A 21923-nucleotide genomic window follows, 5' to 3' on the forward strand; every position below is an offset into this window, starting at 1 on the left:
ACATAAGCATCCAACGTAAAAGCTACGTTTCCGGTCTGGCATGTAAAAAGCCAGAAGCCTCCCTCCTCACAATGACAAAAAGCTAAGTAAATTGGAAATTCAACCCCTTCTTCCAAGGTCCATTAGAGAAGTGAGGTCATATAGCAAGCCTCTGCTCCCAAATTGGAGAGACTTATAAGCAAACACAAGAGAGTCACATCTTACCAGGTCTGGAATCCAAAAGCTGAAACTTCCCTAGTGGTTCTGCCAGGATTGAGCACATCTGCACTAGGTTGATAAAATACTGCAGGCGCCGCGTGGGCAAGCCTGGGAGATGAAAACTCCAGGGACACCCCGTTCTTGGGGCTCCCAGACTCCTGTGAATTTTGCATCCTGGAGCTCTGATAGGTTCTCATGGTGACTGTCTGAGAAATGCCACCCCCACCCCCAGTGCTTCTGGTAGAGAGAGAAGAGAAACCATGTTGAAATACCAAGCACATTCCAATCTTCTTAGCAACTCCTGCCCCCGGGAGAAATGATTTAACTAGAGCTGAACCAGCTGGAGGTTTAGCAAAGCAGAAATGACAGGGAAAGGGGAGACGCTCAACTCCAGCTGGCTCTCGCCTTCCACGGGGAAGAAAAGAAATACTGAATTCCAGCTCCTTCTAATCCTGCACATGGGCAAGAACCATACCCAGCCCACTCCTGTCTGTTGCCCAAACCAACGGGACTTGCTGGGAAGTATTTGTGATGTTCACAGCCTAAAACCACAGGCTCACTGTGAGACGGAGAGCTAACACAGCCTAGAGTCCTGCATCATACCCAGCTCCTTGCCACCACCTTCTGAGAGAACTAGGGTGACAGTCCCTTCTACCCTAGACATCATGCACAACTCCAACTATCAAGAAAATAATTACAGGGCCTGAAGAGTCAGCTCAGTGGTTAAGAGCACTGGCTGTTCCTTTAGTGGACCTGGTTTAATTCCCATTACTCATATGACAGCTCAAATCTGACTGTAACTCGACTTCCAAGGATCCAATGCTGCCTTCTGACCTCAGGCACCAGGGATACACAAGATGCATGTGTGTGCGTAGAGGCAAAATACCAATACAGAAAAATAAAACCAATTTTGTGTGTGTGCCTGTGTGTAGTTGTGTGTGAATTACAAACTGGGCATATTGCTTCATTGCTGTAATGTTAGCACTCTAGAAGCTGAGGTGTTGTGAGTTCAAAGCTAGTGCCACAGAGTAAGACCCCCCTTCTCTCTCTCTCTCTCTCTCTCTCTCTCTCTCTCTCACACACACACACACACACACACACACACACACACACACCCCATACTAAAAGTAAAAAAACAGGAGTGTGCTGGGAACTGAATTCTGGTCTTCAATGTCCCTAACTCTGGTTAACATTGGTAGCATGTGCAGAGATTTATTTATAGGTCAAATTCTGCCCCAAGAATTTCCTGCCCTATAAACTTCTTCCAGCTTTCTTTTCTTCCCACTTCCTTTGGAATGACTTCACTCCTTTCTTTCCAGTCTCCTAATCTCCAGCCCACTAGGGTTCTTTTGCATATGACTGTTAAAGGTTCTAGCATCATTTGTTGAAAGTCCATACTTTCTCCATCCAGTGGACTTGGTGTCTTTGTCAAAGACAGGCTGATCACCTTTCTCTGGGTCTGGCTTGGTACTACCTTGCTTATTTTTTCACCAACACCACACTGCCTTGATTACTGAAGCCTTCTAGGGAGCATTAGAGTTGTCATAAGTTGTGTTACTTTTTGATAGCTGTTGGTAAAATACCGTGACCAAGGTAACTTATGAACAGACGGGTACGATTGTGCTTACAGTTTCAGAGCATTGTTGTCCATCATGGCAGAGCAGATGTTTTCTGGCAGGAACAATTGAGAGCTCACACCTCCCACCTCAAGCATGAGGTAAAGAACACTAGCTCAAAATGCTGTGAATCTTTTGAAACCTCAAAGCCAGCCCAGTGACACACCTCCTCCAACAGGACCACACCCTCTAATCCTTCCCAAACAGTTCCACTAGCTGGGGACCAAATATTCCAACATATGGGCCTATGGGGCCATTCTTATTTAGACCACTACACAGTGTGAGAGTAAACCACCCTCCACAGGCAGTCTGTCTTTTCTGTAGTGTCAGATTCTGTGGGTCATGTTTCTCTCCACATTAACGTTAGAATCTTATCCCCTGCCTCTTGAGTGCTAGGATTAAAGGCATGAGCCACCATACCTGCTCAAAGGAAATATCTTTTGTGTTGGTTTAAATGAAAATGGCCCCTATTAGCTCACTGGGAGTGGCATTATTAGGAGGTGTGGCTTTGCTGGAGGAAGTGTCACTGGGGGTAGGCTTTAAGGTTTCAGAAGCCCATCTCCAGCATCATTTCTGCCTGCATGCTGCCATGCTTCCCACCATGATAACAATGGAGTAAATCTCTGAACCGTAAGCCAGCCCCAACTAAATGCTTTCCTTCATAAGAGTTGCCGTGATCATGGTGTCTCCTCATGACAATAGAAACCTTAAGTAAGACATTTTTTAAATGTATAATATTAGTTTGTTAATATATATATACAATAACTTGCAGAGATTTTCTTTATTCATGCATTACTGTCTTACAGTAGATGATTTACATTTGCATAATAAGAACTAATAAAGATGAAAGGGGTCAAGATCAAAATCCAACGGAAACTCAAGGGAAACGGCGAAATGTGGAGAAGCGTGCAAAACCTGAACAGCAGAACTCTTCGTCGAGTTACTGATCAGATGGAGAAATGTGTCAGGAAGTAAATTTGAGCAGCAACTCCTAACACAGCAAATTTAGGGATTTAAAAGTCTTAGAAGTGGTCATATGCTAATCTAATTGATGGTGGCTGTGTAGGTTTTAAATGCAGAACTGTTAACATGTGCAGGGGTTTAATTATAGGACAACTTTCTGCTCCAAGAATCTTCTTCCCCGTAGACTCCTTCCAGGCTCCACTTCCTCTGGAATAGCTTTACTTCTCTCTTTCCAGTCTCCTAAGCCTAAAAGGTTGGCTTTGGATCTGCTGCTTTTCTCGCACAGGATGGCTTGTGTGTACTTAACACAAGGCATATGTCTACAGTGCCAGGGCTGAGGAGGCAGAAGCAGGGGGACTGCTGCAAGTTTGAGACTGATTTCCTTAAAACTTGAAAAAGGGAACATACACTCTTGCTAGAAATGATACTGTCACACTGTTAGGGAGCATCACAGAAGGGAGCCAGCCCCTCCAGGAGCCTCCAAAGGCAGTCATGAAGGTTGAGAGGCAATAGCTTATAATAGCAGTACCAGTATAACATTGGCCAAAGTCCTTAAACTGTCTATCTAACACTTCATGGAACCAGACACGATGGCTCATTTGTATAATTCCAGCACTCAGGAGGCAGAGAGGAGGTAGGCTTGTCATGACTTCAAGATCAGCCTGGACCACATAGAGATCTTGTCTCAAAACAAAACACGAATCAATCAAGGCCAGCCTTAGCTATATGAGACCATGTCTCTAAGTAAATAAGTAAATGAAATTAATCCAAATAAATTAGTTAATATAGCAGTCATGGGATGGAGAGATGCTCAGCACTTGCTGCTCTCATGGAGGACCCTGAGTTCAGTTTCCAGCATCTACACAGCAGCTCACAACAGCTATAACTTCAGTTTCAGGGGGTGTGACACCTTCTTCTGATTTCCATGGGTATCAGGCACACATGTGATGCACATACATATGTGCAGGCAAACACACTGTAGAGTGAAATAAAATAAAATAAATCTAAGAGAAAAAATTCTACCAGTCAATAAAAAAATCAAGATAGTAAGAAAAATTAGAAGTGTACAAGATCTGAATAGATATAGAAAAGATATTTGAGAAACCTAAACTTTTTACAGATTAAGAATAGACAAGAACTTCCTGAAAATGCCAGGCAGTGGTGGCGCATACCTGCAATCCCAGCACTCAGGAAGCAGAGGCAGGCAGGTCTCAGAGTTGTGAGGCCAGCCTGCTCTACAGAATGAGTTTCAGAACAGTTAGGGTTACACAGAAAAACCTTGTCTTAAAAAAAACAGCAAAAAGGGGGGCTGGAGAGATGGTTCAGGGGTCCTGAGTTCAATTCCCAGCAACCGCATGGTGGCTCACAACCATCTGTAATGGGATCTGATGCCCTCATCTGGTGTGTCTAAAGTCAGCTAAAGTATACTCATATAAATAAAATAAATGAATATAAAAAACAACAAAAAGAACCCGCTGAATGTGAAGAAAAGATCATGACAACCCCCCTACCCCCCACCTGGGGGGTGGCGGTGAAGACGGGGACAAAACAACCAACCTACAATATTTAAAGGCACCAGCCGAGGCTGGGGAAGTATGGGGCATTTGGTGCTCCTCATATAGTGCTGTGGTAATAGGAAACAGCACGTTTTCTGCATAAACTGTTTTAAAGGTTTTGTATAAAGTTAGACATAGGCCTAATCTATGAACTAAGAGTCGGTAGTCTGAGTAGTACCCCACAGAAATAAAACTAGGCAGCATATGCTTGCTCAAAATTCCAACAGCTTATATGGTCATCGGATAGGAGTATAAAAATTTATAATGTAATAAAAATATTTTCCTGGGCTAGAGATATAAATTGTCAGAGCACTAACCTAACATTTATATAGCCCTAGGTTCAGTCACCCCCACCCCCAGTACCACCAACATGGTGGCTCTCTTCATTAACTCTAGCGCTTGGGAGGTAGAGGCAGGGGGATCAGGAGTTCTAGGTCACATTTGCCTACACATACAGGTCACTCTGGGCTCTAAGAGACTCTGCTCCAAAGTGACACAGACAAAACAAGCTTTCAATGTAGATCAGTGGTAGAGTGCTTACCCAGCATGCACAAGGTCCCAGGTTCAATCCCAGCACCACATACCATCCCCTAAGTAATAAACAAACAAACAAATAAACACATCAACAAAAACAAGCAGAAATCTGAAAAGTGTCTAAAGTTACAATGACTGCAAAACAGCTATTAAAAGGGAGAACACAGGGTGTATAATTAATCAGGGTCTTAGTTACATAGACGTTTAAGACACGTCTAAGACATTCAATCACCTTACAAACGGAGATGGTTGAATCGAGGCTTACATTTTCAGAGTTTATAGTCCAACCTATCTATGCTGTTGCTTTTAGGCCCATGGCTGTATCTTGTGGCAAAAATAACAGGAGCCGTGTTAGAGCCTTGCTGGCAAGGATGTAAAAGCAAGGAAAAGAGGAGACCTAGAACCTATTACCACATCAAAGCCATGCAACAGGGAACCATGGACCTCTTATTAGCCCTTCCTTCTTCAAGTGCCACCACCCCTAAAGAGCGTCACCCTGGGGACTAGGACTTTCTCATGTGCAGCATTAAGCAATGCTGAAAATTCAAAATAAAAACTCATTTTGTGCAAAAGATGGGTTTTAACAATATTATTAAGCCGGTGTGGTGGCTCAAATTGTAACTCTAGTACTTACACTGAGGCAGGAGGATTGCCATGAACTCCATCCAGTCCAGCTGAGACCACAGAATGACATTCTGTCTCAAACAACAATGGCAATCACGCTTCAACGTTACTAGCAATTTTAGTAAAATGAAAGTAAGGAAAGTAAACTTCTGTGAAAAATACAGTTATTCATAAATTATATGTATGTTGGCATATTAATCATCAATCATAAAGCCATTAGTAAAAGTTCCATATAACCATAATAGTCCAAATCCATTGTTGTTGATATTTAGCAAATTTTGTCTTTAAAAAAAATATCATTCCTTTAGAGTTAAATTTAGTCTTAAAAAATTATTCCTTTAGGGATGGTAAGATGACTCGGTGGGTAAAGGTACCTGCCACACAAGCTTGATGACCTGGGACTCACATGATGGAAAGAGAGGAACAATCCTGGAAAGTTGTCATCTGACCACCACATGCATGTCCTGTTCACAGCATACTTACCCACAGCAAATTAGTAAATAAAACAGTCTCCCTTAGGAGTTATGTCCCTTAGGGGCTTTGTTGTTGAAAGGCTTGCCTAGCAGTCCCAAGACCCTGAGATGAATCCCCAGTCCAATATAAATCAGACATGCTGATACATGTTTGTCATCCTAGCACTTGGAAGGTACAGTCAGGAGGATAAGAAGTTCAAAGTCGTCTTTGCCAACACATGAATTTGAGACAAGTCTGAGTTGCATGAGACCTTATCTCAAAAAAAATATCGCTAGTCTACAGAGTGAGTTCCAGGACAGCCAGGGCTACACAGAGAAACCCTGTCTCGAAAAAATGTATATATTGATTTGAGCAGGGTGGCTGTGGTCTTTAATTTCAGCATTAGGCAGGCAGAGGCAAGAGGATCTCTGTGAGTTTGAGGCCAGCCCAGTCTACAGAGCAAGCTCCAGGACAGCCAGGCCTACACAGAGAAACCCCTGTCTCAAACAAACAAACAAACAAACAAACAAATAATTGATTTGAAATTTTTATCGTGACCATGTATTTATCAATATTGGAGATAACATTGATCTTTATAAAGTTAGCCACGTAATAAGTGGTCTTTCCTTTGTGTTCTATACTGGGCTCAGACAATATAAGCACAAGGGGACACGGAGATGACTCAGTAGTTGAAAGCACATGTTGCTCTTGCAGAAGACCTGGGTTCAATTCTCATCACCCACATCATGGCTCCCTACCATTCATAGCCCCAGTTCCAGGCCCTTCAACAGGCATGCACGTGGTTCACACACATGTATGCATGAAGAATTTCTATACACATAAATAAAATATTTAAATGAATAAATACATCTTTTAAAAAATATATAAAAGAAAATATAAGCACTTGTCTAGAAGCAAATATGACAAGATACTAGCAATGTACAATTCTGAGTGGTGAGCCTGGAGCTGGTTACAGTAATCTTCGTGCTGTATGGTAGGAACAGTCTCATTTTTTTCCCTAACTACTAAGTGGATAGTTTATGATGTGTGATGGATGGTATTTCATTTCCTATGTATATTTTTCTCAGGTATCTAAAAATTTAAAATATTTAACATTTCCTTTTCTTGAAATAAAGAGGTAGAAGAAGACCTTCACAAAAGAAAAACAGAAAAAAAAGTATGTTGAAATGAAGATTTTTGAACTGCTGGTACTTGTGTGGACTTGTGTAAGCATTCAAATATTTAAAGAAAAACTGACCAAACAGGCCTTGCCAGCCATTTACAAGCCTCTGCAGGTAGAGAATGAGGTGGGCTAGAGGGTGGATTGGGAATGGAGAAATTCAAAGAGAAGGTGAGAAGGATCTAGTTTTAACCATGCAATGTGACATGAACGACAAGAGAACTTACCTCAAAAACTAATGAATACATTTTGAAAATACGTAATGCATACATTAACACATGTCTGTATTTGCAAGATCCCCTGTGCTGTTGCAGCTTGTGTTTTCAAAATCCTGGTCAGCTCAGGGTGAGTATTTCCATCTCCTTACCATTTCTTTGCATTTTGAGCCCTCAGTTTGTCCAATTCAGGTTTTAATAAAATGAACAGTAGGCTATTATGAGTTGCAGCCAGCCCATCACTGTGACTTGCTTGCCCAGTAAAATATGGTATTTGAGAATTAACTGGCTTGAGACCTCTTGACACTGACTTTTTAAAATTATATATATATTACTTTTTATTTTTACTTATGTGTATGTCTGTTTTTGGGTGTGTGCACATGAACACAGCTGTTCATGGAGACCAGAAGAGCATATTGGATCCCCTGGAGCTGGAGTCTCAAGTGGCTGTGAGCCCCCTACATGGATTCTGGGAACTGAACTGGAGTTTTCTAGAAAAGTAGCAAGTGCTATCAACCACCGAGTCACCTCTCCAGCCCCTGACACTGTTTTTTTTTTTTTTTATTATTCTGTATAAATTCTCACTAGTGGGGTTTGCTATGATATTTTAGCACATGATTGAGTATACATTGATCAGCCCGCCTGTACCTTTCCCATTCTTTTGTTGTTGTTTGTTTTGTTTTGTTTGAAACAGGGTTTCTCTGTGTAGCCCTGACTGTCCTGGAACTTGTTCTATAGACAGGGCTGGCCTCAAACTCAGATATCTGCCTGCCTCTGCCTCCTGAGTGCTGAGATTAAAGGTATGTGACACCACACATGGTCCAGCTACCTTTCCCATTCTATAGTAATCGCCAGTCTACATTCTAATCCACCTTTGTTGTTGTTGGTGGCTGTATTTTTTGGAGGGGTTGCTTATTTGATTTGTTTAAAAATAGATTCTCCTTGTATAGACCAGGTTGGCCTGGAACTTGCAATATAGATCAAGCTGGCCTCAAAGCTCACAGAGATCTACTTGCCTCCGTGAGGGCTAAGATTATCTTACTGCAAATGACAGGGTCTGCTTAATATTTCACCGTGTATACATACCACATTTCCTTTATCCATTCACCCACTGATGAAGATGAGGTTGATTCTATTCTTAGGTACTTTGGATAGTGCTATGATAAATGTGGGCATTCCATTATCTCTGTGCTAGTCTGGGCACTGGCTTAGGATTGCTCGACACTGTATTCTTCAAGGCAGTGTCTCTTACTTTAAGCTCGAGCTCTGTAGCTAGTCTAGCCAGGCAGCCTGCCCTGGGGAGGATTGTACTGCCTCCCCAGTGCTGGGTTTACAAACAAGGCACCATGCTCTTCTAGCACTTATGTGGACTTTGGGAATACATACCCCACTGCTCATACTGCAGGTGTTTCATTAGGAACTGGAAAATAAGATAATGGTGTTAAAATAGATAGCCAGGATTTTAATTCACTATTCAACCAAGTCTGGTTTTGAGAAGAAATAACAGGCATGTTGACACAATAATAATGGAGGCTGGCCTAAGTGCAGAGATGGGCTACCCTGAGCCAGAGGGGAGGTTAAGAGACCTGTTATCCTGGGCTAGTCCTGTGTCCAGTGGGTTTTGGGCAGATGAATGTTTTGGTTTAGAGACTAAAGTGAGACCAATAGCTCAGAAGACTGATAGGAGGAGAAGATCCAGTTCCTTAGTGGTTCATCTGTGTTCTATCCTTAACTCAGGCTGGCTTTGAGCTCTAAGTGATCCTTATATGTAAGTCTACATGGGCTGTTTCAGGGGTTGCATATAGCTATAACATATTTATTCTATATGGGAGTGCCAAGTGTTCCATTAGGAACTGGAGAATAGAATAAGAACTTGGTCTTGCAAACTTTATATGCTCCAGTTCAAGGGAACACCAGGGCCAAGAAGTGGGAGTGGGTGGGTAGGGGAGCGGGTATAGGGAACTTTTGGTATAGCATTTGAAATGTAAATAAAATATCTAATTAAAAAAAAAAGAACTGGAGAATAAGATCACTGTAGTAAAGATAGAAGTTTTTGTAATGAATTGTTTGAAAAGTATGTTTCAAAACTTATTTGTGGGACTAGAGAGATGGTTCAGTGGTTAAGAGCACCAATTGCTCTTCCAGAGGTCCTGAGTTCAAATCCCAGCATCCACATGGTGGCTCACAACCATCTGTAATGGGATCTGATGCCCTCTTCTGTGTGTCTGAAGACAGTGACAGTGTACTCACATATGTAAAATAATAAATAAATCCTTAAAAATTTATTTGTGTGTGTAATGTACACTCATGTGCACTGGGCATGGAACCCAGAGACTTATACATGCCAGGAAAAAGTCTCCTATTTAAGTCCCACACTCTCCCTCTGAGAGGTGGATCTCGCTCCCTCTGGATGTGATCAGAATATAACTGACTCACTTCTTCCTAGTGAACAGAACATGGCAGAAATGAAGCTCTGCAGCTTCTTGGGTTAGTGCATCTGAAAGGACGCAGCCCTTTCCTGCTCCCTCCCTTCCTCTCTCCCTCCCTAACTCTCCCCCTCCCGCCATTTACCCATACCCTATATGCCCATTTCATGACTTTGAAGTCAATTTAACATGTAGGGAAACTCAGGAAATGTGCAAGGCCAATGCAGAGAGGAACTGGGGTCCTTCATAATGGCTAAAAGGTGCCTGCCACATAGGTGAACAATCTGGTTCTAGAAACTTCAGCCCAGGTTGGGAACATGGCTCAGTCAATAAAATGTCTGCCAGGAAACCATAAGGACCTGAGTTTGAATCCCTAGACCCTCTGGAAAAGTCCAGGCACGGGGACATGTGGCTGTAGCGCCAGACCTAGGTCATTGGGGGTGGAATGGGTAGAGACAGGAAGGTCTTTGGAGCTCACTGGTGAGCCAGCCTAGCTGAATTGAGGTGTTAAAGTTCAGTGAGAGACTTTCAAAAAATAAAAGTAGGGAATGATCAGTAAAGATACTGCCATTTTCCACTGGAACATACATATGCACAAGAATGTCCACACATCTACACTAACAGGTATATATATTACACCCACAACATCCACACCCACACATGTTTCCCAGAAGTTTCTAATGAGACCACCAACCAGGACCACCTAGCTAAATCATTTCTAAATACCTATTCCATAAACAGGAATTGAAAATAAGTGATTATTGTTGGTGTTGTTTCAAAATAGTAAATTTTAAGCCGGGCATGGTGGCGCATACCTTTAATCCCAGCACTTGGGAGGCAGAGACAGGTGAATTTTTTAGTTCAAGGCCAGCCTGGTCTACAGAGTGAGTTCCAGGACAGCCAGGGCTACACAGAGAAACCCTGTCTTGAAAAAACAAACAAACAAACAAACAAACAAACAACCCAACAACAAAAAAGTAAGTTTTAGAGAGATTTTGCTATATAACCTGAAGTCAGCAATACAATCAGGAGATAAAATAGAGAGGCTCAGAAAGACTTGTTTTGATGAAGCAATATTTGGAGAGGATTCCTTAGATAAAAGAGGGAAAGCTATTTTAAGGTGCTAATCACCCTATAGGCAAATGACAAATCTGAGGAATTAAAAGTGATGCAGCATGGAACAAACACATAGAAGGAAGGAATGTAAGATGCCTGTATAGGGAGGGCAGGTCATTCAGGGCCTTAGAAGAATCTTTGATTCTAAAAGTGGCCAGGTGCTCTTGAAGAGTTTTAGTTAGGATAGGCTGTATCAAACCTGGCATTGTCAAGTCCTGGCAATTCATTTCTGTAAATCGTCTAGAAGATGACAAATGCCAAGGGAAGGCAAAGTCTACAGTAGGAGGTTGTGGTTCTGCACAGGGTAAGGTGTTTCTGAGATATTCAGACGATTTGGCACTCCGGAGTAAGAGAGAGAGAGAGAGAGAGAGAGAGAGAGAGAGAGAGAGAGAGAGAGAGAAAGAGAGAGAGAGAGAACACATAACTGTACAGTGTACGGTGAAATGACAACAAACATATAGTAATTGAGACCATGGGGGTGAAATAAGGGATATAAAGCAAAGCCAGCAGGAAGTCTACAAGGCACAACTACAAACTGTGAAGCTAACTACAAAAGAATGAATCCTTGGAGGAAAGGAAGCAGAAAAATCTCTGGGAATAGGAAGAAAAGGAGGAAGGGGTCACAGGGAGGTGGCAGTCACAACTGACTAGTAGCCTGGATGAGACATAGCAACATAAATGGATGGAGTAGATAAGAGCCCAGCTGCAGAGGCTGAGGAACCAGTGGGAGGTGAGAATAAGAGACAGTGGGACTTGCAGCTCTGTTCACAAGGCCAGCAGTGAAAGAGAGGACAGGGATGCTGAGGGGAAAGAGCCCATCTGAAACTGAAGACCCAGAATAGTAGATGCAGAAAGGACATTTGGAATCAGAAGGGCCACAATTCAGAGCCCAGTGAAGTTGCTGGTCCCTGGGAAGAACTGGAATATAGGTATGTATTTTGAAGTTCTTAAAAAGTATGACGGGGCATGGTGGCGCATGCCTTTAATCCCAGCACTTAGGAGGCAGAGGCAGACAAATTTCTGAGTTCGAGGCCAACCTGGTCTACAGAGTGAGTTCCAGGACAGCCAAGACTATACAGAGAAACCCTGTCTTGAAAAACCAAAAAAAAAAAAAAAAAAAAAAAAAAAAAAAGTATGAATGGGGGGGGGGGCAAAAAAAAAAAAAAAAAAAAGGATGGATCTGGGATTGGAGAGATGGCTCAGCAGTTAAGAGCACTAACTGATATTCTAGAGGTCCTGAGTTCAATTCCCAGCAACCACATGGTGGCTCGAAACCTGTCTGATACCCTCTTCTGGTGTATCTGAAGAGAGCAATGGCATACTCTTATACACAAAATACATAAATACATCTCTTTTTTTCCCCTAAAGTATGGATCTAGAGCTGGAGAGATGGCTCAGTGGTAAGAGCATTTGTGGCTGTTCCAGAGGACCTGGGTTCAGTTTCTAGCACTCACATTGTGGCTCATAACCAGTTCCAAGGGATTGGATGCCCTCTTCTGGCCTCTTCAATCATGCATTCAAGTGGTACACAGACATACAGCAAGGTAAAACACCAGACATACAACAAAAAAATAGCCAAGTAGTAGTAGTGTAAACCTTTAATCCCAGCACTTGGAAGGCAGAGGCAGGAGGATCTTAAATTCAAGGACATAGCAAGTTTGAGGCTACCTCAAGCTATTTATAAGACTGTCTCAAGGGGAAAAAAAAAAAGAACAAGACAAAGACAAAGAAAAAAAGTTGGATGTGATATACATGATGGTGCATGTTTTAATTCCAGCACTGGGGTAATAGGGTGGTGGGGTGAGGCAGAGGCAGAAGGATCTTTGTGAGTTTGAGGCTAGAGTAGTGTACATAGTGAATTCTAGGTCAGCCAGGGTTATCTAGTGAGAGACTGTCTTAAAAAAAAAGGAAAGGAAAAGAAGAAACAGAGAGAAAGAAAGAAAGAAAGAAAGGAAGAAAGAAAGAAAGAAGGAAAGAAGGAAAGAAGGAAGGAAGGAAAGAAAGAAAGAAAGAAAGAAAGAGAGAAAGAAAGAGAGGAAGAAAGGAAGAAAGAATGAAAGGAAAGAAAGTGAGCTTAAATTAGTAGAAACCAATTATTGTTACAATGTATTTTAGCTTGGAAAAAAAGTAACTTTCTTAGCCATGCCCTCAGGGTTCTACCAACGCAGAGGAGTGGGAATCTCTTTCTCAGGGAGATGTGTCAGTGTCTTACCTTCTCTCTGTTACAAGTTAGCTGTTAGCTTCCTTTGGGGGAAGGCTTAAGAGAAATGGACTTCTTGTATCATTAGATAGTTTAAGGTTGCTACATCTCTGGGTCAGAGGACCCTTCAGGTCTTCCAGGTTCTGTGGAGTGCTGCATTGGGGACCCTGAGAAGCATGGCTAAGAGCACAGTCTTAAGTGGAACTGCCTGGGTTTACATCCTTCGTCTGTATTTACTAAGCACATAACCCAGGCCAAGTTATCTTACTTCTCTGGTCCTCAGCTTGTCTATCTATAAAATGATAAAAGTACTTAACTCAAGGCTGAGAGAGATGGCTCAGCAGTTAAGAGTGCTTACTGCTCTCAGTTTCCAGTGCCCAAATGATGCAGCTTGCAACTCTTTTAACTTCTACTCCAGAGGAATCTCCCTCCCTCCCTTTTCTGGCTTCTGTAGGTACTGTGCTCACATAAACACTCTCTCTCCATATACTCATAATTTTAAAATACACTTAAAAAACAGTGCCTACGTCATAGTGGGTCAGGCGAGGCGATGCAGGGGCAGCACTTAGAACATTGCCTGGTACAGTAGTGCTTTCTATTTCTTTCAGGAGTGAGACACACAAGCATCAACTATGAATCAGAAAGAGCCGGGCGGTGGTGGCGCACGCCTTTAATCCCAGCACTTGGGAGGCAGAGGCAGGCAGATTTCTGAGTTCAAGGCCAGCCTGGTCTACAGAGTGAGTTCCAGGACAGCCAGGGCTACACAGAAAAACCCTGTCTCGAAAAACCAAACAAAACAATGAAACAACAAAACAAACAGAAAGAATCTGGATTTTCTATCCCCTGCTTGTCCCTACATCTTGTTTCTCATCTGTATAAACTGGGATAAGAATTACTATGTACAGGTGCAGTGGGGATTAATTGAGACGGTAAATGCAAAATGCTAGAGGCTAAGAATGAATTCGACTCATGAAAACTGCTATCATTTTAGCAGGTGGCAGCTGCTGTTTCCATCCTCAGATGGGTTCAATTGCTGATAGCTGGAAACTCACAGGTCCTGACCAATGTTTTGACCAATAGGGAGATGAGGAGAACACAAGGTATGAGCTAGATGGGTAGAGAGATGATGCTGCATTTCCTATTTCTGAGCAGATCCTAGACAGAATAACCTTAGCTGAATGAGACCTAACCACTGTCTCATACAGGCGAGTCTCACCAGAAGCACACATAGGTTGTGAACTAACAGAACAAATACACATGGCATACCTGGACCACGTGGCTTCAGGGTCCTGGGCAGGAGACATCTAGTTAATCAGGTCCCCACCCCCCAGTCCCCCCCCCTTTTCTTTTTTTGTCTCCCTTCTCCTCTTCCAGAGAGGATCCAATTCTTTAGTTCAGGATTTCCTCAAACTCTCACCAATCCTCCTGCCTCAGCCTCCTGAATGCTGGGATTATATTGCTACTGTGTCCGGCTCCAGCTGAACAGGCTTCCTTGGAGAAAAGGTTTTTAGCATACATATCAAAGAATATGTGTTTTGATGGAAATAAGCTGTAGAACGTACAGGCCGAGGAGTTATAGCATATCATGATTAGCTTTGGAAGTTTGGCCAAGGATTCTTAGCTTAGTAGAAATGAGAGAACACCAAATTGTCAGGAGCAACTGGAGTCTGAAGGGTAACTGGCCTGTCATGGGCAAGATAAATACTGGTTTAGAAATGTACCCACTGGTAGGCTCGCCCTGCTACCAGACATAAAAATCTCTTATTTATTTATGTTTACAAATGTTTTACCTGCACGTGTACACCATGTTTGTGCCTGGTGCTCCTGGAACTGGAGTTACAGACTGTTGAAAGCGACCATGTGGGGAACCTGACAGGAGCCTGGTCCTCTGCAGAGCAGCAAGTGCTTTTAACTGCTTCTGGCGTTTTCTGCCCTCTGTCTTATTCGCTGGTGTTAATGGAAGGCTATCTGGAAAAGAGACATACACCTGCCAGAGTTTTAAAGGGAAAAATCGTCGTGTATTTTCTAATACTCTGCTCGGGTGTGTGAAGTTCTTACTGTCAACCTGTCACATTACTGCATAGTAACTGGAAATAATACACATTTGTACCTGATTGCGGTGGACATCTACACAGGTGAGAAATTATAGAATGTATAGAATTAAAAAAATACACAGTGATGTGTACAAGTTGATCTGGAAAATCTGCTCGAAAATTAATACCCTGGCTGGGATATAATTTTGGTTGACAGGCGTGGGGAAGAGCTGAGTGAAGCGAACAAAGAATGTCTCTGTATTACTTTTTACAACGGCATGGGAGTCTTCAATTCTCTTGACGTATAATTTTAAAAATGCATTAGAGAAAGATATTTCTGCCTTTAAAACGCACTGGTAATCGTTGTTTCCGATCAAACGCGCTCAGTGAGTCCCATTGGCTTTCCTGAGTTATGCACACTCCAGGAATCCTCGGGCACAAAACAGGCGCCATTAGTTTGTTCTGAAGCCAGAGCTGAAAGAAGGAAGTCCCGGTGCGGGAAGGGCCGGCTCCTTTCTGGGAAACTACGGACTGCTACCGGCCCAAACTGCCAGCATGTCTGTCCCAGCCTCCGTTAACTTTACCGGAGTTTCTCAAGTACTGAGGCGCCGTCCACTCCAAAAAGAGTTCAAACCTTTTATGATTGATTCTCACTTTCTCCATAAAGGGACGGCACAAAGCTGCTTTTTGCAGCCAGGCAAGACTTTATTTATTTTATTTAACCGGGTGCAGGATTTCTGTAGACTCAACTCGCAGCACGAGTGAGCTTCACTTCTAGAAAGACAGGGCAGGAGGCGGGCGAGGACTCCGTGACGCTCCAACCCGGAGTTCGCAAAGCCCAGAATTTGCGCGAGCACCCCGAACTTGGGTAAAGCGAAACGGCTAGAGGAGGAGTGGCGGGCTGGGGAAGCCGCCCACTCCGGCCTCAGTTTCCTGAAGAGCAACCTCCCTTCCAGCCTGGGAGCGTCGTTGCCTGTGCAAACCAGGAGGGGGTAAACTGAGGCACAGCAGGCGGAGGGCGCACACCCGGCATTCCTAGTATCCGGCCGCCCCGCCTCGGACCGCACAAAGCCCTGAGCCCCCGCCATCGCGCGCGGCTCGCTCCCCCGTGGGCGCCAAGTCCCGCCCCACGCGTCCCGCCCCACACCATGACGTCACCGCGGCGGCAGGCCCCGCCCCATCCAGGACCCGGCGGCATGACGTCACCGAGGCCCCACCCCTCCGGAGCGAGTTCGGTCCTGGCGTTCATTTCATTCCTGTCCTCATTCCGCACATTCTTCGCATCGCTCGCGCCGCGCCGCGCCGCCCGAGCCGAGCCGAGCCTCCGCGGCCCCGCCGCCCGCCGCGGGCGCCCCCCAGCACTTCGCACACTCGCTTCCAGCTCGCGGGGAGTCCGCGCGCCGGGGCCCGGGCCCGGGGCGGCCGCGGCGGGGCGCAGGCCATGCGCTGACCCCCCAGCGCGCAGCGTCGCCGGAGCGCGGGCAGCTGCCCCGGCGCGCCCTGCCCGTCCCGGGAGCCGGCGAGGCCGGGTTGGGGCTGCCCGGCGCGGGAGTACCGCAGGGAGTACCGGCTGGAGTAACGCGGGGGCGGCGGCCCAGCGCCCCGAAGTTTGCCGCGCCCGCTCGGGCTGCCGTGGTAAGTTGCGCGCGGGGCGGACTCGGGGGCGCGGGCTGTCTAGGCGTCACCGCGATCGGCGCTTTGTGTGCGGCTCCAAGAGGGGAGCGGCCCCGCCGCCCTGCAAGTTGGGCCGCAACCCTGCGCGGCAACAGGCGGCCCCGCTCGCCTTTCTGCGCGCCCCTCTCTCCAGCGTCCCTCTCCCGCGCACCTCGCTCCTTGCCTGGGAAGCGCCGAGTTTGGCGCGATCGCGGGTGGGAGAGCGTTCGGCGCGCAGCTTAGAGCCTGCAGCCCGGTGACTCCCCCGGCGCCCGGCCCCTTCGGGGTCCGCGCCGATCCGGGCTCCTCCTCCCGGGAGATGAAAGAGGGCTCTCTCGCTCTTGCCGCCTCTCCAGAGCTGCCGCCGCCGCCGCCGCCGCTCCAGTGCACATTCAAGTGGAAAATTTTCAGGAGTCAGCAGAAACATTGTGTCCAAAAAAGACTGAGTCGCACTTACCACCAAACCCGGGAGTAGACTCTCCCTGGAAAACTTCCCCTCGGTAGGAAATACTGGGGGATTTGTTTGTTTATTGGAGGAGATACGATCCCCAGGAGGACCCCAAAAAAAATCTGGGGACACTTTTAGCCTTTGTTCGCGAAAGCACCACTTGTTTTCAAAGTCTAGAGGCCCGTTTGAAAGAAAGTTCAACTTCTAGGAGTTTCCTTTTTCTTTTTTAATGCATTTTTTAAAATAATCAAAGCTACATTTTAAGAAGTGGGGCTCACACTTCACTTATCTTCTTCCCGTGAAAATAAAAGCCAGACTAATTTTCCTCGGTCTTAATCGTCTTCCTTTTTAAAGATTTATTTTAAGTTGAATGGTGTCACCCGTATAAAAATATTTATGAAACAATGAAATACCAGCCACCAGCGTTTCTCAGGAGGCTTGTTAAGTTCTTAGAAGCTGTCTGTGATTTACAGAAATGCAAATTGATCTCAGCGCTGGAAACTTACAGACAGATATTCCAGGAATCGGTAGTGTAGAAAGGCCGGGGTTTTAAAATAGCGCCATTTGAAAGGAGCCGAGGTCCTTGGAACAAAAAGGTCTGTAAATACGATCATATTTCAAAATAGTGAATGGAAAATATTTCAATTCCTACAGATAATGCCAAGTAACAGAATCGCAGTCTCCTTTACGCCCTGTGGCCTGGATTCGTTGTTAGTTTAGGTGGTCTGGTGGCTTAGAGTGTGCCGAGTGCCTGCAGGTGGTTCCCCGGGTGGACAGATCCTTCCCGTTAGGGAGACTCGATCTACCCGGAGCCAAGGGGTAGCTTGTCTGTGCAAGCCTGAGCTCTTGGGTGGGGGCTAATCTGCCTTGAGACTGAGGCTGGGAATAGTCCTCAGGCTGTACAGACTGTGCCAGGGGCTTCCGCCTTTCAGCGGAGTCTGCGCTTTTCTGTGAATAGCAGGATCTTTGGGCCCAAGCGCATCTGAATGCTTATAAGGGCCAGACTTAGATCCAACTTTGGTAAGAATCTTTCCTCTTTAGAAGGAAACAGTAGACCCAGTTACAGCACGACTCCGGAAAGACAAATGCGTTTAGCTGAACCTTTGTCAACAGCAAGGTTTTAAATTGATGATTTTAAGGAGGAAAGGCGTATTTTTCTAATCTCAGTATTTCCATAAATGGTCATAAGATATTTTTGTGTACTATTTCTTTGAATGTGTAACTCTGTGTCGGACTCTTAGGTTTCAGGTTTTCAACAGAGTTTGCAATTGCTTTATTTGTTGTTTGTATAAAAAATGAGCTGATAAGCTGTCTCCATTACTGAGTCTTGTTCATGTCCTTAGTAAGCCATTTTATTTTCTGTTTAATGGCAAGTATTGTTTAAATTGAAGATTTAGGGAAATATTAGAATACTTTTTATTTTTTAAAAACAAGTTTGAAACAAAGCCAGAGAGACACTTTGCCTTTATAAAAGAGTTTAAAAAAAAAAAAAAGGGCGGGCGGAGAGAAGAAGGGGAAAAAGAATCATTGTGTGAGTTCCTTCTTCCTGGGGTTCTTTATAAATTCTAGGGAACATTTTGGGGTTATTGGAGGTTTTGTACAAGCAAAGGCCAGGACTGAGCAGGACATGTATATAGTTAGTGACCTTTAATTTGAAGCTGGCAGATAATGTAGCATAGACTGACACAGACTGCACTAACTGAATGAGTAACTCGCTTGTACTGTGGTACGTACAGTGTGTGCTTCCCTTACAGCCCTGTGAAATGGTGCAGGTGGGTCTGCAGGGGTCACCTGGTGGGGAGCTGGCTTCCTGCCCCTCCTGCTTTCTCTCCCTCTCTTTGCTGTATACAGCTGGGATTATATGTTCACATAGTTGCTTTGGATTCTGGCATCTTCTGATTTGGGAAGAAGACAGAAAACTAAGAAAAAGATTATTATTATTTTTTTAAGTTCACTAGTGCATAGACTTGATTTTAGTTGGTTCTGCCAATAGGCAGAAGCAAATGTAAGAAGATACATCTTTATGGAACTATCTGTGTCTAGACTGTGTTTGGTATCATACTGTCTGTGGAGGGAATGGAGACCCCAACCAAGAGACAGACCATTAGCAGCATCAGGCAGTTGTTGCGGGCTTTGGAAGTAGATAGATCTCCTCAGTCCCCAGTCCTTGGTTGTACAAGAAGAGCCTGGACATCTGTAGGATTACTTGCCTCTCTAATCTCATGTGTTATGGGTTAATTGTGAGTGTAATTAAACTGCTTGCAAATGGAAATTGTGATGGTGTCTTAATCACTCCCGAGGTCCATGCAGATAACTGTGTATGATCCAGTGGGCTTAAAAAGAATAACCGTATCTGTGCAGAGAAATTAGGGCCCTTGCTTCAAAGCTACCATTTTATGTGTTTGGTTCTGTTTCCCCATGAAGGTAGTATGAAAGCAGAAGTATGTGTGTGTGTGTTTCTGAGTAACAGCCCTTGGGAGGATTCTGTGGAGTGGTACAACTTTTGAGTAGGGTCTTTTTTTTTTTTCTTTTTATGGCTTAAGAAATACTGGCTAATGCTAGTGCTCAGCTTGCTCCCCCCAAACTGCAAGAAAACCTTTATCGTTTTTGTTAGTTAAGGCAGACTTCTCTTTTATTACAGTTTTGCAACTGGAATCGCAGAGTGCTTATAGCCTACTTCTGAATTCTGTAAGGACAGTATAGTCGCTCACCGACTATCATACGCTGTGCTTGACTGACGGGGCACTGGCGATGGCTGCCATTATGTTCTGGAGCTACGTGCTGCCTTTTCTTCCATTAGGTGTAGAGGTTTCAGATCATCATATTTTTATGTAGGAACCTAAGTCATGTAGTGTTAATATTGTTATTCATCAAGGTGATAAAGCAATTCAGGTCAGTCCTTAGCACTGGCTCAGGGCTAGGCCTTTTGGTAGACACTTCTTTAGATCCTGTTGTGTGGCTACTGTGCATATCTGAACAGGGTGTTGCACCCTTCTGGCTTCTAGGGCAGTGGGTCTCCATTTTTGGAGAATTTTTGTTCAGTTTCAAAGATGTGAATTGTATTGCCAGTCCTTTGAGGTTCTTTTTTTATGGTTCTCCTTAATGCTGGTCCATGTTTGAACTTGAGGTTGGAATGGGATCATTTCTTTAGAAATGTTCCAACTTTGCATTGGTGCAGAGTAGGAGAGTTTTGAAATGTGCATTTTTTTCACTTGGTCCAAGCAAATGGCAAGTTTTGGTTTTGCAGGGCAGGGATCTTCAGGTCAGTGTTGCCCAGAGGGTGGGCTATCCCCTGATCCCAAGTTCCCATTTTGTTAGCTTACACCATTGGGTGTCTTAGCTCAGGCTGTGGTCGGGGGATAATGGATGCGCGCGTGCGCGCACACACACACACACACACACACACACACACACACATGTCTTCTGATTGGATAATGGAAATGGTATTTCAGAGAAGCTGTCTTCAGTTTTGTGGCAGCCCAAGGGAAGACTGTGTCGTCGTGTCCCCCCCCCCCCCCGTATTTTCTATGTTCTTTTCTTACTCACACTTGTTTGTAAGGCTCTGTCATACGATTTCATTAGCTTTTTGTTCGTTTTTTGAAGCAGGTCCCATGTATGAGACCTTCAGCTTATACTGTGTAGCTGAGCATGATCCTGGATGCACGATCTTCATTCTTCTGCTGCTCATGTGCTGGAGTACAGACCTGTTACCCATGCTGGGTTTATATTATACCCTTCCTTGGGATCACACTCTGGTCTCATGATAGCGCCTGTCACAACCCCTGTAACAACTGAGCCACATGTCAACCCCGTATTAACATTTTTTTAATGGTGAAAGATAGAGCGTTGGGAAATGAGCTTAAGACTTAAAAGTGGACTAATTTACTGATGAAGAAGTTGAGGGTCCACCTCTGCAGGGGGAAGTTCTGGGAGCTTCTCGGCATCTGACACGTTTGTCTGTACTGAGACCTGGGACTACCCAGCAGTACTGATGGGTAAACTGAAAAACTGCTCACCATGGTGAGAAATGTTAGTTATGTGGGAACACACTGAACTTATATTCTCTGGCATGAACTTTTAAAAAAAATATATCAACTCTACTGACTTCTTAAAAAAATTATAGACACAGCTTTCTAATTATCATAATTCAGTTCAGCTTTGCTCTTGGATAGAGTTCAAGTGCAATCTCAATTTAACTTGAAAGGAGATTTTAAATCTGAGACTGTTTAAGAAAATTTGAGAAGTTCATCCAAGAATGTTGTCCACTTAGGTATGGGGCTGGTGTCACAGATGAAACCAGTATCTTTCTGCCGAAGCTCTGCTGTGAGGATTGAGGGAGAGCCTTCTGCCTGCATTTTTGCTTTGAACCACCTTGAGCTCCTGCATCTTAGGGCAGCTTTAATGTCACCTGACACTGTAGCTGCAGAGTTCTTATTGGGAACCAGTGTCTTTTTTCCCCTAATAGGTAGTCAACTAGATAAATGAATATTTTATGATCATCTGCAAAGACAGGAAACCCTCTGAGAAGATACATAATTTGACCAAAGTCCGGGTCGGTCTGTCATGCCAACCCAAGCCTTTGGAAGGCGATACCTGTTTGTCTTCACACCATGACTTCCTGATGGCTTTGACAGCATCCATTTCAGTGCCCCATATCCTAGAATTTTGCTATGACTTTACTGTCTTTTTCAAGGAAAACGGAGTTAAT

General features: G+C 44.4%; 1 protein-coding gene and 1 long non-coding RNA gene across 4 annotated transcripts in view; one reads left to right on the forward strand and one right to left on the reverse strand.

The window, feature by feature from the left end:
• Positions 1-5480: 5480 nt before the first annotated feature.
• On the reverse strand, positions 5481-11914 carry Gm40451. The gene is made up of 2 exons (XR_869877.2): positions 8726-11914; positions 5481-5600 (listed from the first exon to the last, which is right to left on the reverse strand). It is a non-coding gene; the product is annotated as a predicted gene, 40451 (long non-coding RNA).
• Positions 11915-16378: 4464 nt separating this feature from the next.
• The window catches only part of Tead1 (TEA domain family member 1), a 227429-nt gene continuing 221884 nt past the window's right edge, over positions 16379-21923 (forward strand). For all 3 annotated transcript variants that reach the window (NM_001166584.2, NM_009346.4, NM_001166585.2), the window contains exon 1: positions 16379-16749. The gene's annotated coding sequence lies outside the window, so the exon portion shown is untranslated. The remainder of the gene's footprint in view (positions 16750-21923) is intronic.

This window comes from Mus musculus, chromosome 7 (genome assembly GCF_000001635.26).
Source record: "Mus musculus strain C57BL/6J chromosome 7, GRCm38.p6 C57BL/6J".
In the NCBI taxonomy this organism is placed as follows: domain Eukaryota; kingdom Metazoa; phylum Chordata; class Mammalia; order Rodentia; family Muridae; genus Mus; species Mus musculus.